Raw genomic sequence first — 14,244 nt, forward strand, 5'->3', positions numbered from 1 at the left:
TACTTTGCTGTGGCTATGTCGTGCAGACCACGTGATGATGGGCAGATGTCCTTCTCTGAATGACATAGCAGCCTGGGATACCAGCAGCGGTGTTTGTGCAGTGTGTCCAGGAAGCTTTTCCAACTCAGTATGTAGATTGTCCGACCAGAGGGGAGGCCATATTGGATTTGGCACTTGGTAACGAACCGAGACAAGTAATGGGCTTGTTAGTGTGTGAACATTTTGGTGATGGTGACCACAATTCTGTGACTTTCACCTTGGTTATGGAGAGAGATAGGTGTGTGCAACAGGGTAGGTTTTACAATTGGGGGAAGGGTAAATACGATGCTGTAAGACAGGATCTGAGGAGCATAAGATGTGAACATAAGCTGTCAGTGAAGGATGTCGTGGAAATGTGGAACTTTTTCAAGGAACGGATATGACGTGTATGCACCTGTCTGGCAGTGAAGAGATGGTAGTGTGAGGGAACCTTGGTTGACGAGGGAGGTTGAATGTCTTGTAAAGAGGAAGAAGGAGGCTTACATAAGGTTGAGGAAACTAGGTTCAGACAGAGCGTTGGAGGGATACAGGATAGCCAGAAGGGAGCTGAAGAAAAGGATTAGGAGAGCTAAGAGAGGGCATGAAAAATCTTTGGCGGGTATGATCAAGGATAACCCCAAGGCATTTTATGCGTATGTGAGAAAGATGAGAATGACGAGAACGAGGGTAGGTCCGATCAAGGACAGTAGTGGGACACGGTGTATTGAGTCGGAAGAGAAAGGAGTGGTCTTGAATGAGTACTTTTCTTCAGTATTTACAAACGAGAGGGACCATATTGTTAAAGAGGAGAGTGTGAAACGGACTGGTAAGCTAGAAGAGATACTTGTTAGGAAGGCAGATGTGTTGGGCATTTTGAAAAACTTGAGGATAGACAAGTCCCCCGGGCCTGACGGGATGTATCCTAGGATTATGTGGGAAGCAAGAGAGGAAATTGCAGCACCGTTGGCAATGAACCTTTCATCTTCACTGTCAACAGGGGTGGTACCAGAGGACTGGAGAGTGGCGAATGTTGTGCACCTGTTCAAAAAAGGGTATGGGGATAACCCCGGGAATTACAGGCCAGTTAGTCTTACTTCAGTGGTCGGCAAAGTAATGGAAAGGGTACTGAGGGATAGGATTTATGAGTATCTGGAAATGCACTTCTCGATTAGGGTGAGGCAGCACGGATTTGTGAGGGGTAGGTCTTGCCTTGCAAGTCTTATTAAATTCTTTGAGGAGGTAACCAAGCATGTGGATGAGGGTAGAGCAGTGGATGTAGTGTACATGGATTTGATAATGGTAGGCTCATGTGGAAAGTCAGGAGACATGAGATAGAGGGAAATTTGGCCATTTGCGTAGATAAATTGCTAACCGGTCGAAGTCAGAGAGTGGTGGTAGATGGTAAATATTCAGCTTGGAGCCCAGTTACAAGTAGAGTTCCGCAGGGATCAGTTCTGGGTCCTCTGTTGTTTGTAATTTTTATTAATGACTTGGAAGAGGGTGTCGAAGGGTGGGTCAGTAAATTTGCAGATGATACGAAGATTGGTGGAGTTGTGGATAGTGAGGAGGGCTGTTGTCGGCTGCAAAGGGACTTAGATATGATGCAGAGCTGGGCTGAGGCGTGGCAGATGGAGTTCAACCCTGTCAAGTGTGAGGTGGTCCATTTTGGAAGGACAAATAAGAATGCGGATTACAGGGTTAACGGTATGGTTCTTAGTTAGGTGGAGGAGCAGAGGGATCTTGGGGTCTATGTTCATCGATCTTTGAAAGTTGCAACTCAGGTGGATAGACCTTATAAGAAGGCCTATAGTGTATGAGTGTTCATGAGCAGAGGGATTGAATTCAAGAGTCGTGAAGTGATGTTGCAGCTGTACAGGACCTTGCTTAGCCCACATTTGGAGTACTGTGTGCAGTTCTGGTCGCCTCACTTTAGGAAAGATGTGGAACCCTTGGAGACGGTGCAGAGAAGATTTACCAGGATGTTGCCTGGAATGGAGAATAGGTCGTACGAGGATAGGTTGAGAGTGCTAGGCCTTTTCTCACTGGAAGGGTGAAGGATGAGGGGTGACTTGATAGAGGTTTATAAGATGATTAGAAGAATAGATAGAGTCAGAAACTTTTTCCCCGGGTACAACAAAGTGTTACAAGGGGACATAAATTTAAGATGAAGTGTGGGAGGTACAGTAGGGATGTCCGGGGTCGGTTCTTTACACAGAGAATGGTGGGGGCATGGAATGCGCTGCCTGTGGGAGTGGCAGAGTCAGAATCATTGGTTACTTTTAAGTGGCATTTGGATAGGTACATGGATGGGTGCTTAAGCTAGGAAAAATGTTTGGCACAACATTGTGGGCCGAAGGGCCTGTTCTGTGTTGTATTGATCTATGTTCTATCTATGTTCTATACATTTCATTGGGAACTGGAGATTTCTCCACCTTTCTGCCTGTGAAAACATTTAATACCTCCTCCTTATTGATCTTAACATGTTCAGGAACCTCAGCATCCCAACTGAAATCCCCAGCTACAATGCCTTTCTCCTGTGTGAATACAGATGGGAAGTATTCATTGAAGACCTCACCTGCTTTCTCTGGCTCCATGCACAGATTGTCCCTTTGGATTCTCACAGGCCTTCCTCTTTCACTGGGAATCCTCTTACTCTCACGATGCTGATAAAATGTCTGTGGCTTTTCCGCAATCGTATCTGCCAAATATATTTCATAACCATTGTTTGTCCCTCATTTTCCACAATCCCCTTGCACTCTCTATACTTGTGAAGGGCTTCACCTGATTTTATTGCACTGTATTTTCTTTATCAAACTCACGATATCACTTGATCAGTATTCCCTGGACTTGCTGCCTTTAATATTCACTCTTCAAGGAGCACACTACCCCAGCGTTCTAACTGCATCACTTTAAAATACTCCACTTTTCTAACATGGACCCAACTGCAGGGAGTTCCTCCCAGTCTATGTTTGCCAGATCCTCTGTAATGATCGTGATACTGATAGGAGGCACAGTTGTGAGGGGGACAGACAGGAGACTGTGTGCCTCCAGAGGAGAGCTCAGGATGGTGTGCTGCCTCCCAGGTACCAGGGTCAAGGATGTCTCTGAGTCATTATTGAACATTATGAAGGGGGAGAGTGAACATCCAGAGGTCATTGTGCACATTGGTCCACATCACAGAGGTAGTCAAATGGTTGGGGCCCTGTGAAATGAGTACAGGGAGTCAGATGAGAAGTTAAAAAAGCAGGATATTGACCTTAATGATCTTCAGATTACTCCCAGTGCCAAGTGCCAGTGAGAATAGAAATAGAAAGGTAGGCCGGATGGATGTGTGGCTGAGGAGCTGATATAATGGGCAGGGTTTTCAGTTCTTGGGTCATTGAGATCTCTTCTGGGGTAGAGGGGCCCTGTACAAAGGGGATGGTTTGCACTTGAAGCAAAGGGGCACAAGTATCCCAGGGAGGAGATTTGCTAGTGTTACCCAGGAGGATTTAAACTAGTTTGGCAGGGAGTTGAGACTCTGAGTGAGAGAGGGACCATCGAAAAGTCAGGGGAAATACATCAGCCATCAAGAGCAAGTTACCTATTCAGGATATCCAGGGGTACAGTCGAGGGAGGAGAAAGATATCTAGTTTAAAGGGCATTTATTTCAACACACGAGGCCTGACTGGTAAGGCAGATGGGCTCAGAGCATGGATTAGCTCTGGGGACTGGGATATTATAGCCATAATAGAAACATGGCTGAGAGAAGGGCAGGACTGGCAGCTCAGTGTTCCAGGATAAAGAAACTACAGGTGTGACAGAAGGACAAGTAAGTGAGGAGGGGAGTTGTCCTTTTGATTCGGAAGGACATAACAACTGTTCATCAAGACAATTCTGATAAGCAGTCATCAAATGAGGCCATAAATTTAAAAGTTAGAAACAAAGAGGGGATGATCAGTCTGCTGGGATCATGTTCTCGACCCTCAAATAACCAGCAGGTACGAGAGGAGCAAATGTGTAGTGAGTTTGCAGGTACCTATAAAAATAATAGAGTAGTATTGGATGGAGATTTTAACTTCCCCTGGATTGACTGGGTCACCCAGAGTGTAAAAGGCCCGTACTGGGTGGAATTTGTAAAATGTGTCCAAGAAGGTTTCCTCAATCAAGACGTAGAGGGCTCTATGCTACTCAGGCGGGTGCAACACTGGACCTCTCCTCAGAAAACCAGGCAAGTGACTGAAGTATCTGTCGGAGAGCACATTGCGTCCAGTCACCACAACTGTCTTTGTTTTAACATAGTTGTGGAAAAAGATCAGGCAGGTTGACAGATTTAGGTCTTAAACTGGAACTGGGCCAATATTGGGGCCATTCAGCAGGATCGAGCAGGGGTTGATTGGGTGAAGGTAAAACTCACACGACACTAGGGTATAGTCTAGATGGTTTACAGAGGAACCTCAATTATCTGAACGAGATGGGCGGGCACTATTTCGTTTGGTTAATTGATTATTCGGTTAATCGATTCAATACCTTTCCTCTGGGGCTCGGTGTTTTCAGTTCAGTCTGCTCCCTGTTCAGGTGACTAGGCAGCAGCAAGCCATGAGTGAGCCCCCACACCCTGTCAGACCCCAAAAACACACCCCGCTCACCTCCAAACCCATCCAACACCGCCCCCACCCGACTCTCAACGTCACCGACCCAACAGCAAATCCTGCCCCCAAAACCATCTGATCCCACCCTCCACCAGCCACCTGCTCCCACCTGCCAGACACATCCTACATCACCCTCAGCCCGTCCCCAAATCCGTTCAACACCGCCCCCCCCCCGCCCACCACATCCATCGTCCAATCCATGTCCACGCCCATGCCCCCGTAAGTGTTACCTCGGTAAGTGGATAGTGAAGAAGGTGTTTGGTATGCTTTCCTTTATTGGTTAGAGCATTGATTGTAGGAGTTTGGAGTTCATGTTGCAGCTGTGCAGCACACTGGTTAGGGCACTTTTGGGATATTGCATGCAGTTCTGGTCTTTTTCTTATTAGAAGGATGTTGTGAAACTTGAAAGTGTTTAGAAAAGTTTTACAAGGATGTTGTCAGGGTTGGAGGATTTGAGATATCGGAAGAGGCAGAAACGACTGAGACTGTTTTCTCTGGAGCGTCAGAGGCTAAGGGGTCACATTCCTGAGGTTTATAAAATCATGAGGGGCATGGATAGGACAAACAGACAAGGTCTTTTCCCTGGGGTAGTGGAGACCAGAAATGGAGGGCGTAGGTTTAAGGTGAGAGATGAAAGATTTAAAAAGGACCTAAGGGGCAACCTTTTCACGCAGAGTGTGGTTTTGTAGGGAATGTACTGCCAGAGGAAGTGGTGGAGTCTGGTACAATTCCAGCATTCAAAAAGCATCTGGATTGGTATATGAATAAAAAGGGTTTATTGGGATATGGGCCAAGTGCTGGCAGATGGGACGAGATTAGGAAAGGATATCTGGTCGGCGTGGACGAGTTGGACCGAAGTGTCCGTTTATGTGCTGTACGTCTCTCGGTCTGTCTGGCTCTAAATGTTTTCCACTGTTCATTTACAGCCTGACATTTCAGTCTGTTTCCCCTGTTTACCTTGGTCAGTTCTCTCTCAATATCATATAATGGACTTTGTTACTGATGCTCGGGTGTGATTTATGGTCACTTTAAAATGTCATAATCTCTTTGAATTCCGGTATAATTTCTTGGAGGATCTCGGTGTGATATTACTCACTCACTCAGCTTCATCACCCAATGGTCGATCTGAGATAGTTACATCCCTAGCTATTTGCACAATGTGTTATTCAAAGAAACACTGACAAAAACATTCAAGGAGGATTTCGGATAATATCAGTCTTGCCAATGTGTCTGTCCCTGATTATACAAAGACTTAAGTCTTCAAAAATTATCACACCTCCTTTGATACAATTTCTAATGAATTCCTGTTTAATGCAGGGATGAGCAATGAAATACTGCAAGGCAGCATCTCCGAGACACCACACTCTGCGTGAAAAGGTTGCCCCTTAGGTCCCTCTGAGACTCCGAGGCAGCATCAATCAACCAAACGACCCCGTGGCCCAACATTTCAACTCCCCCTCCCACTCTGCCGAGGACATGGAGATCCTGGGCCTCCTTCACCGCCGCTCCCTCACCACCAGACGCCTGGAGGTAAAACGCCTCATCTTCCACCTCAGAACACTTCAACCCCAGGGCATCAATGTGGACTTCAACAGCTTCCTCATTTTCCGTTCCCCCACCTCATCCTAGTTTCAAACTTCTAGCTCAGCACTGTCCCCTTGACTTGTCCGGACTTGTCCGTCCTGCCTAGCTCCTTTTCCACCTATCCACTCCACCCTCTCCTCCCTGACCTATCACCTTCATCTCCTCCCCAACTCCCCATTGTGCTCTATGCTACTCTCTCCCCACCCCCACCCTCCTCTAGCTTTTCTCTCCACGCGTCAGGCTCACTGCCTTTATTCCTGATGAAGGGCTTTTGCCCGAAACGTCGATTTCTCTGCTCGTTGGATGCTGCCTGAATTGCTGTGCTCTTCCAGCACCACTAATCCAGAATTTGGTTTCCAGCATCTGCAGTCACTGTTTTTACCAGCATAAAAACTGTTCTCCTGCTTGTGTTTTTGACACATAGCACCCAGAATGTGTATTCAGGCTGATTCAGCTGCATAATCTGAGGCCAAATGCTTTCTCTGTAATGCCTTTGTTATCCATTAGTGTCAGGATTCCCATCTTGCTTTTGCATTCTGCCTGAGATCCTGTAAGGTTGTTTACTGTTGAATACTTATGTTCTACCTTTTGTTCACCCTGTAATCACGTCTGTCTGGTGACTAAGTCTCAATTATCTCTGTGTCACAAGGCTATTACGTTATTGTAGATACTTTGTCCATTCCAAATCAAAACAACATTATAATTACCTCTTCCCCACGATGTCCTGTCACAAACCACTTCATTGATGTACAGTTTTAGTTAAACTCTGCCCCTTCCTGTTCCTTTCTGCTTGTCTTCAGCCACATTCCCATGCTGTTCTGAGGCTTCACATTTTCTTTTTGTATTTGGAAAGCTCCTTTCACCTGAACCCTTTCCCTGTATCCTCTCTGTCAGTTTAAAGCCCTGTCCATAAACTCACCGAAATGATTGGCCAGGAAACTGCTCCCAGCAGTGTTGATTTTAAATCACTCATGGGATATTGCTGTCTCTGGCTGGCCAACATCGCATGCCCACCCTGAGCAGCCTGAGAGCTGAGTGGCTTGCCAGATTATGACAGTGGGCATTTGAATGTCAGTCCCATTGCCCTGGGTCTGGATTCATGTGTAGGCCAGACTGGCAGCCGAAAACAGAATTGCTTACTGAAAGGGTATTATTAAGCGGTTAGATGTGTATCCCTGACTCTGGCATTAAATTCTGGATGAACTGTCTAGTGAGAGTAACACGAGGTCATTGCCTGGTCAACTGATAGCTCCCTTATCCCTGAGTACTGATCCCAGTGCACCTTCTTCCTGACCATGGTTTGATCCTGATACCCCCCTGCTCTCTGGTGATATCACACAGTCTCTCTCCATGTGGTATCTGTCACTGTGAGGGTTTAATTGATGCCGGTGACTACACCTTTTGCAGCTACTCCAGATCCTAAGCCAACAGAATTCTCCACTCCAGGGAGATGAGGCATCTCAGACCAGGGATGGAGACTGGGATTTTCCAGATCTCTGTGGGACGTGGTGCCATTCTCCATGTGTAACCCTCACAGCATCAGTCTAATTTCCCATTCTGTCTGTTTCTCTATCTCCTGTAGATACTCAGGATGCTCTTGACTCAACAGAATTCCCAATTCCTGTCTCGTCCATCACCACACTGAAGACAGTTGGTCAGCCCGAGAGATGGAGAGTGAGATCTGGAGCCTTCAGTAAATCCTTCAGTGAGGTAAGATCACTCACAGTGAACAGAGCAGAGTGTATTTAAGGGATTGAACTTTAGTCCAGAAGACATGACACAGATACAGTGTTGAAGGGTAAACACAGAGCATGATGGTCTCAGGCTCAAACCCCACCGTCTTGTTAATTTACATCTCTGCTGTACTGAGCCTTCCTATGTCAATACAGTAAGTTGACAGTTATCAATTCAGGCCTGTGCTGTCTTAGTGAGGATCAGTACAACAGAGGGGAAAGCAGGCCTCCCTCAAGGAGATGGTATTGAAACCTGGGATCTTTCTGTACTATATTCTCCCTCTCATACTCTCTCTTGTCATGTGATAGAGGCATACAGCAAGGAAACATGCCTTTCGGTCTAACTTGTTTGTGCCAATGTAATTGTAATGCTTGTAATTCCCAGAAATTTTCCTATTTCTGTCACCTCCACCCCTCCCAAATTCCCGCTGTATATTTGAAACCTCCTCCAATGCTGACGACTCTCCCTGTATGTAAATTGCTCCAATGTCAATAACATGCCCAATCTCAATGATCTCATCCTGCACTCAGTACAATAATTCCCATTTCTGTAGTTTTGCACAATACTTACACTAACGCCGTCTCTGTAAAATCCTCCAGCCTGGAGCAAAATACCCATCTGTGTACTTTCCTCAAGCGCCAAGAAAACATGATATCACTGTAACCTTCTGCAGGTCCGATCACACTCCTGCCTCCTGGCCTATAGTACCACACGACCACAGTAACCTTCTCCCAACCCTACCGACCTCCTTACCGATATGAACACCTCCAGACCCTGATCAAGCCACAGCAGCACTCCACATCACTGTTTGCTCGTCCACTCCCTACAGTCCTCCCAGCACCTCAAACACTCTCTCTTTGTGTAATTCTGCAATTTGGGCAGCATGGTGGCTCAGTGGTGAGCGATGGTGCCTCACAGTGCCAGGGACCCAGGTTTGATTCCAGCGTTCGGTGACTGTCTGTTTGTGTGGAGTTTGCACCTTCTCCCTGTGTCTGCGTGGGTTTCCTCCAGATGTTCCAGTTTCCTCCCACAGTCCAAAGATGTGCAGGTCAGGTGAATTGGCCATGCTAAATTGTTCATAGTGTTAGGTGCCTTGTCGGAGAGAAGTGGGTCTGGGTGGATTACTCTTTGGAGAGTTGGTGTGGGCTTGTTGGGCCGAAGTACCTGTTCTCATGCTGCAGGGAATCTAATCCAAACTCTCCCTCTGCATTCCATATTACTGTCCCTAAATGTATCCATCTATCCATAATCAGCCCTAACCCCTTCAAACCTCCGGGTCTCTGTGAACTCCCACACTCCAACATCCCTCCTTTACTGTGCAACCTTTTCCTGAAACACTCTGAAAATGTGAACATCCTACAAACCTCCCTATCTGCGTAATCCTCCCAGGACACTGTAAAACCCCCGATCTGTGGAACCAGCTCCAATGCTTGTGACTCTCCTGATCAGTTTCTACAAGACTTACTATCTATGTAACATCCTCCCATCACTATCACCCGCCCTGTCAATGTAAGCTCCTCCGGTCTCCCCATCAATCTAATCATCTCCATAACCTTCTCCAGCTCTTACACCCCTATCTGTGTAAACGTTACACTCCCCTACAACCATCCCTAAAGCAGAAAGCTCCTCCAGTGTCTGCAATACTCCCTATCTGTGTTTGTGTCTCCAGGATCTATTGCTGTTCCTGTCTCTGTAAACTCTGACAGATTGTACAGTTTACCAGTCCGTATACTTTCCAGAACTTCAGCATCTGACATCAACAAAAGTCTTCATTAACTGCAGCCTTCCATATCTCTGTTCTTTCCTCAATCCTATACAACTCTTTTAATCTCTGTAAGTAGCACAATTCCATAAAATACCCCATGCCTGCGTAAACTGACCCAATCCGACAGTGAGAAGCCTCACTGTCCTTTTGATCACCTCAAGTCCCTTCAGATCTCCCTGTATCTTCCCTGACTCCATTGAATACAGCCCATCTCATGTTATAACTCCGCTAACTCATATGTTACTCCCCATCTCTGTGATATTCTTCAGTTACTGTAATTCTCATTCTTTATCTCCAGAGTTTCCAATCCCCCTGATCAATGTAAGGTTATTGATCCCTTGCAGCATGTTTAACACCTGTAGCAGCCATCAACTCCTCAATGCACCCTGTCGCTGTAACCTCCTCAAATACTACAGCTCACTCTCTTTGTCATATCTTCCAGTATCTGCAACCCTCTCGATTTTTGTAACCCCCTCCAGAACAGCATTCCACATCTCTGTGTAACTGATGGGAATGCTGCAGACCTGCTTTCACAGTCCTCAGTAACTGTCTGAACTCCTGCAGTTCTACAACCCTCAGTATCTCTGGCTCCTCCAATCCCTACACTTCTCCCTGGCTGTTTGAACTGATCCAGCCCCTTCAACCCTCCCCTCCACTCTTGTCCATGTCAGTGTAATTCCCAGCACCAACAATCCTCCCAGTCTCTATAAACTCCTGCAGCTCCAACTACCACCCCAATCCGTGTAATCTCCAGTCCCTCCAGTCCTTCCTTTTCTCTATAAACTCCTGTAGCTCCAAATACCACCCCATCTGTCTATTCTCCAGTGCCTATAACCCTCCCTTTCTCTAAAACTTTTTTGTAGCTCCAACTACTACTGTGTAATCTCTAGTCCCTATATTCCTCCCGATCTCTGTAAATCCTTCAGAACTGATAATCCTGTAACTCCACTTGACATCTTTCAGCCCGACAACCACCTGATCTCTAACCACCAACAGTGATCTCAAACCACTGAACTCCGTAACATCCTCCAGTCTCTACAGCCCAGCTTTTCTCTCTTAGCTTGTCTGGTAACTGTATTCCCCTTCATCTCCGGTTACAGACCCTTGCACAGTGAAACAATGTCTCAGTATAGAATCTGTAAGAACACAAGAATCTTTGGTTTATCAATAAATTTGCGTCATTCTTCTAAATTTTAACGACTGCAAGTTCAACCTTCTCCACCTCTTCTCATCAATATCCCTCCATTTTGAAGACCAGCCTGGTGAACCTTTCTGCAGTTGATCTGAAACCAAGAGCTGACAGTAATAATCACGAAAGTGCTGGGATGTATGTTAAACGATATGCCAGAAATACTAACTGCACACTTAGAAACCTATGTAATAAGCGCAATCCATAAGACCATCATGTATAGGGGTAGAATTAGACCATTCAATCCATGAGGTCTATTCCACTATTCAATTGCGTATGAATTGTTTCTCAACCCTATTCTCTCACTCCCTGTAACCCTTGATCTCTTTATCCATCCAGAACCTGCTTATCTCTGAGTAAGATACACTGAATCACTTAGCATCCACAGCCCTATGAGGCAGTGAGTTCCACAGATCCATCACCCTCTGGCTGAATAAATTCCTCCACATCTCTGTTCTAAAGGGTGGTCCCTTCACTCTGAAGCTGTGTCCTTGGCCTCTGGTCTCTCCTGCTCGTGGAAACATCTTGCCCACGTCCACTCCATCCAGGCCCCTCAATATTCTGTAAGTTTGAATGAGATTCTGCCGTCGCCTCTGAAACTTCATCAAGTGCAGACCCAGAGACTTCACCTGCTCCTCATATGACACAAATTTCATCCCTGAGATCTTTCTTGGATACCCATTTCTCGTACCCCTTCACATCCTTTGTTCAGACTGAATGAATAACGTGTTGAATGTAGTCCCAACACTGACCCCGTGGAGCTCCCCCATCACCAGTTCCCATCGTGAAAAAGACCCCTTTATTCACACTCTCTGCCTTGTGCCAATCAGACAAATCCTCTATCCATGTTCAGCATGTTGTTCTGAAACGGAAATGTCATTTCACACCCACTGCTGGATTTAATTTTCTGTCTGGGTGTAAACAGCAGAGTTTCCCCATTACCTTCCCATCTGTAATTCCCTGGAGAAGGTGGTGGGGAGCTGCCTTCCAGACCCATTGCAGTCCTTTGGGTGTAGGGACAGACACAGTGCTGGGAGGATGGAGCATGGCCTGGAGGGCACCTTGGAAATGCTGGTGTTCCCGTGCACCCGGAGCTCCTGTCCTTCCAGGGAATAGTGGTTCCAGGTTTGTGAAGTGCTGTTGAAAGATACTTCCTGATGGATCTCAGTGCTACTTGTAGATATTTTATTCATTCATTCATGAAGATGAGATTTGTTGGCTGAGCCAGCATTTGTTGTTGATTTGGAGTTGTCCCTGAGAAGGTGGTGGGGAGCTGCCTTCCTGAGTCACTGCATCAGCAGTTGGAACTGTTATTATCTGTGTCCCCTCCACACAGACAATGCAGCTCTCCCTTTTATATCTGACATCCATCCCGACTTATAACTCTTGTAGTTCCTCACAATATCTCACCTCATCCATTCCCATCTGTGCCTGACATCTCTAAAATTTCTTTATTCTTGTTTAAACTTCTGATCACCTCAACTCTATCCCCTTTTAAATTTGTAAACCCTTAAGCTTCTGTAACTCTCCACTTAACTGTATTCAATGACAGCACAGGTTCCCTTCCTAAATCTCTATAATTACAATGGTTGTGTGTGCTAAATTGGCACTTTTCATCCTCCTTATCCATCTAAGAACTTCCAGCTCCTATAATCCCATATTTGGAATGCTCCCATTCTCTGCACCTCCTCATGTCCTTTTTAGATTACTTACAGTGTGGAAACAGGCCTTTAGGCCCAACAAGTCCACACCGCGCCACCGAAGCGCAACCCACACCATATCCCTACATTTACCCCTTACCTAACACTACGGGCAATTTAGCACAGCCAATTCACCTGACCTGCACATCTTTGGACTGTGGGAGGAAACCGGAGCACCCGGAGGAAACCCACGCAGAGACGGGGAGAATGTGCAAACTCCACACAGTCAGTCACTGGAGGTGGAAATTGAACCCGGGTCTTTGGTGCTGTGAGGCAGCAGTGCTAACCATTGTGCCACCGTGCCACCGTCCTGAGGGTCCTTGAACATCACAATTGCTCCAAAAGATTATATTCCGCCCAGTTGCTGCAAGTCTTCTAACTCTGTAACATTCAACAGTCTCCAGTACCTTACACCACTTGCTGGCTGTCATTTTGCATTTGTTGAAGTCTACACATTTCTGTCAGCAGCTCAAAAAAAGCCTTTTCGGCTCTACAAAGCACCGTCATGAACAAGCCACCATCTCTCTATTTCCTTTGCCTTCTTCAATGTCTGAAACTCTCACTGTATCTTTCAGCAAACTTCTTTAGTTGCTACAGGTCTGCCTAGCTCCCCAGATAACATGTTCCATCCCATACAGCTCGCTCAGTACTGTAACACCCTCTGCTCTGTCTAATCCTCCTCTTTTCCACTGTCTTCCAGGCACAACAGCAATCCTATAAGAGAGCAGTTCGGAATGGGGTCAGCTGAGGCTTGAGGCCTACCATTACCTGGGAGTCACAAATGGATGGAACCTGAGAGAGCAGCTCAAACCGGGAGAATATACATCCGTAATGAGGATCGAGGCCAACTGGGACTTGGAGTTGGAGAAACAGCAGAGCAGGAGCCTCGAAATCAGCACCGAATCACAGAGGGAGTGACCATGTGATAGAACAACTTGGAGCAGGAGCATGAGGCTAACTCACACCTGGGAGTTAGAGAGGCAGCAAAGTGGGAGGATATAAATCAACACTGAGGATCAAGGCCTAATCGTGCCTGGGAATCACAGAGACGCTGACCCTGTGAGGGAGAAGAGTGGAGTGGGAGATGGAAGATTACACATACCTGGGAGTCACAGAGATGGTGACCCTGTGAGGGAGCAGGGTGGAGTGGGAGCTGGAGGATTACACATACCTGGGAGTCACAGAGATAACTTTCTGCTGCTGGGACCTGCCTGCACTGAGTTTGAAAGAAGTGCAAGAGCCATCACAGAAAAATCTGCAAGTTCATTGGCTGATAAATACACCGGTATTAGCAACTGTCAGTTAATTGCTGTAAGTTAGCATTTTTTTAAACTTCTGAAATAAGGGTTGAGCACAGAAATAAGAAGGAGAAGTGAAATTGTGAGCCAATAATAAATTCAAAGTTTGGGAGAAGATTTGTAGCTCGGGTGCTCGTTGTTGTGTTTCTGGTTTAGGTAGATGAGAGTGTGACTGGAACGATGGTGCAGCAGGAAGGGCTTCAGCTTCCTGGGACATTGGGACTGGTTCTGTGGAAGGCAGCAACTGGACAAGCTGGATGGGCTAACGTGACAGAGCTGGGACTGAATTCATTGTGGTCTGTGTGGGAGGGATTGAAAATAACTT

At 46.4% G+C, this 14,244-nt stretch overlaps 1 long non-coding RNA gene across 1 annotated transcript in view; it reads left to right on the forward strand.

Annotated features, from left to right (window-relative positions):
- Window positions 1-13,363, forward strand: part of LOC140470013 (uncharacterized) — a 30,550-nt gene extending 17,187 nt beyond the window's left edge. Inside the window, exons 2-3 of the long non-coding RNA XR_011956305.1 lie at window positions 7,816-7,943; window positions 13,322-13,363. This is a non-coding gene — a long non-coding RNA (uncharacterized lncRNA). The remainder of the gene's footprint in view (window positions 1-7,815; window positions 7,944-13,321) is intronic.
- Window positions 13,364-14,244: the final 881 nt, after the last annotated feature.

Source organism: Chiloscyllium punctatum, chromosome 50, assembly GCF_047496795.1.
Source record: "Chiloscyllium punctatum isolate Juve2018m chromosome 50, sChiPun1.3, whole genome shotgun sequence".
NCBI classification, from domain to species: domain Eukaryota; kingdom Metazoa; phylum Chordata; class Chondrichthyes; order Orectolobiformes; family Hemiscylliidae; genus Chiloscyllium; species Chiloscyllium punctatum.